Here is a 5,246-nt window from a genome sequence, read left to right as displayed (position 1 = left end):
AAATATGTCTAATTTATATATAAACTTCACGTTATATTGTGGGCACTTGTATCAAAGAAAAAATTTATTTTTATATGGAAGTCCAAGGTTACCTCATATCTAAAATTGCAGTAAGTGCTACAAGTTTTCTTGGAAAGGAAAAAAGGATAGAAGAGCCATAAAGAGCATGCAACATCTTGATTTAGTAAGGCATCATGGATAGAAGCATATGACAGTAGCATGTTTAAAATTATACTTGGTTGAGTTGCTTGAAATCATCTAGTCTCTTAAGAATAAAAACCTTGGGGACCAATTTGCATAAATATTCATCCATACATTGTCTAACATTATGTTAGAGGAATTATTTTTGCTAATATGGATCATCATGATTGTTACATAGCATTTTGTCACTGTCCCTATACTCCTCATTCCTTGATCCTGGAGGACCTCTACAGTGAACCCTATAAGCTTACCCTTCATGAAGAAACCCCCATTGTGTCCCTCTTCATGAGCAGATCAATTCCCTTTTGCACCATTTCCCTTGAAACTTTTGTTTTTCCTAGTTTACAAGATCAGTGCTAATGGCCCTTGTCTTCCTCGCACTGATATGCATGGATTAACACTATCCCTAGCGCTGACCGGAGCAACTGAGTTTGGTTCCAGTTGCGTTGGTCCTCTTATGGAAAGTTTTTTAAATAAATACCTAAAGCTTCTAGCTCTAAAATCTTTGTAATGGAAGTCTGGTAAATGGTTTGGCCAAATGGGGTCGAGGATGTCAGTTTGGGATCCTTTCCCCTATAATGATGGAACTACTTCAAGGGATAAAACCTTCTCCCATGAGAAGAGGATCCATCTCCCATCCATTCATCCTATATAAACCTCCCTTTTTCACAAGCACAAGCTAGTGTTAATATTGGTGTGCTAGTGCTAATTAAGTTTGGAGTAAATAGCAAGCTATTCATAGTTGTAGCTCTCTAGTTGTGTGAGGGATAAGTGTGATTTGGTTTGGAATGAAGCCTAAAAAGAAGAGCCTTAAAACTATTGTTGTTGAGGCCATCATGGAATGCTAGTAGAAGTGTGTGGGAACCTGGTCTTGTCAGAGGAGAACGGAAATGTCAGGACAATGGTTGTAATATCTTCTTGATTTAATATATATATATGCAACTATCGATTGATTTACTACATGATTTTTCATCTTACATATTCATGGCTTAATGTTTCTTGACTTGTTAATTAGGTTGAATTGCAATTTGTCTATTATCACGGTTTTTGTTTGTTGTTGTTTACTTGTTTTAGGTGTTTGAAGAAGGAAGCAAGAGATAGATGGAGCGAGCAATCAAGGACATCATCAAACGGGATAAGTGTACTAAGAGGTAGGCCCTCTTAATTGGTTCTAACCTAAGGAAATCTTCCATAGAATGTATCAGTTGTAGCTAGACCCATTATCGGGCTAGAGGAATTTGTTTGTGTCTGCTCTTATAATTTTACTTCACCACAAATTGGAGACCATGCTAGGGAACCAATCCTTTTGTTTGTCTTAGATTACATGATTTCATTTGAACTTTCCTAGTTCCACTTTTTCCCTTTGGTTCTGTTTCTTTTCTCCTGCTTACTGGCCTGAGTTTGAAATTCATAGTAGTAGAAATAGTCGTGACAACCAGCCTCTGGCACTTGTTGTCAGTTAGACAGTCACACCGATGCCTGTAAGTGAATATTAGGGTTTTTCCCCAATCTTGTCCAGTGTGTTGTTCTCTCATGATTCTGACCTCGTAAGCCTTTTAAACTATTTTCTCCCTGATTAGAAAGTTCCTTTTCATTTGGTTTTGTTTGCTTGTTGTCTTATCATCTTTCTGCTTGATTTCTTGAGTCATTGAGTGGTCAATGACACTAGGGAATCTAGATTGTTTTCCATTCAGCTGTTTGTGAACTCAGTGAGTCGAGTCGTAGGTGTACTTACTCCTTGCATTTCGTTTATGGTCCTTTCACAACTTTGACTTCCATTACACAAGTTTGAAAAGTTTTTGATTGCTTCTCTAAACATTTCTTTTCCAGCATGGATTATGTTGCTTCTCTTGTTGTTAGTAAATTCGATGCTTCATTAGTTTGAATGAGCCTCTCTTTTCTGTTTTCATTTTCTTGGAGAATTTATTGTCTCAAAAACTCTTTCATTGAAGTGTTGTATGTGAAAAGTTTATTTCGTTGTTTCATGAAAAGTATGAAATTCTAGTTTGTTGCATAATTGTGCTACGATAGCCTGCATGATTAAATACTAGGATTGCATTAGCATTTGAAAACGAAAATAACTCTTTTTCTTTTGAAAGGACTATTAGAAATGTGCTTGTCAAGAAATTAGGAATTGGAACGCATTTTTCATTAGTTTATTTTTTCGAAAAGTGAAGTAGTGAAAGATCATTTTTCTTTCAGTTGCTTGGTTGTTTGCATTTGATTATGTAGTTTCTACCCTCTCTAGTGTAGGCAATTCATCGAATTGAAAGGGTCTTGTCTCATTTAGTTGCATTTAGGGTTTTTCTAGTTGCATCACTAAGACCTGAAAACTGAAACATAACTCAAGATAAACTTTAAAATGAATTCAATTAACCTAAGGTGCATTTGACATTTAGCGATCATCTAGAAGGTCTAGGCTAGAGACGTGTTCCGTCATCTTTAAACCTAGAAACTGTCGTTAGCTTCGACACTAGACATCGCTAGTATGGATTTGTGCTCCCTGTATCGTCAAGTATATAACAGCAGACCCCTCTAGGCTGCAATCCTTTATCCTTAGGAAGTCGAGTTGGCCACCTTGCAAACATGATACACCGAACACATCATTCAGGGAGATTGGTTGCTCATACTTCTCGGTTCACCAAGAGGTATTCTATAGTTCACGGTTTCCTGGTAATCCTATTTACCTAGATCATCCAGAGCACTCATTTGATCCTTTTGACTCATTAAACTTAAAATATCATTCGAGAACTTTTCCTTTCGATCTCATTTCCAATCGAAAGCGATAGTGTCATCTTTATTTCTTTCTTGACTCTTAAAAAATGAAAGAACACCAATCTTTTATGCGTCTTAATAATTGATTGCCCATGATCTGATAACACCCTATTAGTCTTTTCTGAGACCAAATCATGAGTTTCCCTTAAAAGAACATTTTAAAGCCTTAAAATTTATTTTTTTGTCGACTAAGACAAGGTCACCGTGGTTGAACCATCTGGTTCACCCAGTTCCTTAAGGAGTTGTTTCCTAAGTTACCAAAGTCACTCGAGGACCAAGGTGTTGAAGTCAAAATTGTTTTGAGCATTCAACCTTTGTCATATCATCCTCCACCTACTTTCGATAATGGGTCATCCGCTGATCTTAGCCCGGAATCTCCAGACAATCCCATTCAAACTCCTGAGAACTCGCCGACCACTGACGGTCAGCTTGGACTAGTTATCTACCCTCTGAATCCTCTATTTGACCCTGTTGTGATATCACCACAGTGTCCTTACATTCTGTATGACCAGATGGGTGTTCCTTTGGAACTATCCCCTCATACTTCTTCGGTCATTCATCGTCATTTGTTCCCGGATATGGAACCTGAAGGCAATGCTCCTGTCACCTCTTTGGAAGAGATAAAGTTTCTACTCCACACACTGTCGAGGAGGAAGAACAACCTTTTCCTTCTGAGGGTTTCCCCTATACAAGGGTATTCCTGCCAGTTTTCCACCTAACTATGTGTCTTTTTCACAATTGGTTTCAGGTACACCTAGTGCCTCATCACTTTACCATAACCTTGTTTGGGCATCATGCACCATGCCTACTTCAGGTCCGTTCATTATGAACACGAATTCCCAACATGTTGTTACCTTAGTCCCGGTACAACCAAGCATTCCAAACACTCTTGTATCATCAGTCCCAGTCACCCCTCAATCCCAAGTGGCAGTTTCTAAGAATGTCTTTGTCAATTCTTCCATCCCTCTAGTCAGTGGCCAAGTTGTGCCATCGCCTGGGGGGAAAAACCTAAATGTTTCTATGCTGTCAGGTGCCACCAATGTGAGTGGCTGACAATATCAAATGCTTGGTCTGAACCAACCTTCTTCTGGTGTTATTCATAACCCCGCTAATCCTACTGGATCAAGCAATGTCCAGTACCAACAGGTTCAGAATCTTTGTTGGTATGTCTAGATCGAGCAATGTCTAGTATCAGTAGCCCTATGAGGCTCAGGTCTAATACCGGACTCCTTATGTTCCATATGGTTCTCAAGGAATGGTTAATCAACCTTACACCCTTCAGTCTGGGTAGTACATTCAACCTGGCTCATCCACCTTCCAGGGTGCCTATGGCCAGATTCAGTTCGGAAATTTTCTGGGAACTGTTCAAGTACCCTTCCAACAATAAGGAAAGCCTCTACAACAACAAGGCAAACTTTGTTACTGCAAGGGAAACCTCTGTTGCATCAAGGTCTATCCACGCAACAGCAAGGGCAAATGATCTCACAGCAAGGTCAGCTGCAACAACCACAAGGTCAACCCTTGCAATAGTTGCAGAAAACCGTGTAGTAGAAAATGAAATATGCTCCACACTCCTCCTAGCCCATGTCCTCGTAGGGCCAACCTCTGCAACCCCAGGGAAAATTTTTGCAATTGCAAAACCAACCCGGCCAGTAGCAACCCTGATATAGATATCAGCAGGGTCAACCATTGCAAGGGCAAGGCCTAGGTTAAGTCCTATAGTAGCAAGCCCAAAAGCATAATGTTCTAGGTCAATAGGTTCAAAACCCTTCTGGCCAAGGGAATTAGGTACAAAACCCTAACGCCCTAGGTCAACAGGTTCAAAATCCTTTTGGTCAAGGGCAGCAGGTACAGAATCCCTATGTCCAAGGGCAACAAGTGTATCAACCTTATGCCCAAGGACATTAGGTCCAAAATCCTCTTGTTCAGGGACAACAGGTTCATCACCCATATGTTCAAGGACAACAAGTCCAATATCCATATGTCCAAGGTCAACAAGCTCAATAGCCTTTTAACCCATATGTTGCTTATCAGCAACCTATGGCTGGATAGTTCCAAGGTATTCAAGGTCAAAATCCTCCCTATGGTCAAGGTAACCCACAATGGGGGCAGCATCAGATGCCATATGGCCAAAATCCCCCACTATGGGGCCAAAATCCTTACCAGCAAGGATGGGCTCCTCTGTTCAAACCCACTTACCGACCTTCTATTCCTTTTAACACCCAATTTCCATTCTTGGCCACACTCGAGTTGCTAGAAGTATCTCGCCT

The sequence above is a fragment of the Pinus tabuliformis genome, chromosome 9 (assembly GCF_031772625.1).
Source record: "Pinus tabuliformis cultivar Carrire ecotype Pingquan chromosome 9, CPIR1, whole genome shotgun sequence".
NCBI lineage: Eukaryota > Viridiplantae > Streptophyta > Pinopsida > Pinales > Pinaceae > Pinus > Pinus tabuliformis.
The sequence above is the reverse complement of the archived record's forward strand: the minus strand, read 5'-3'. Positions refer to the sequence as shown.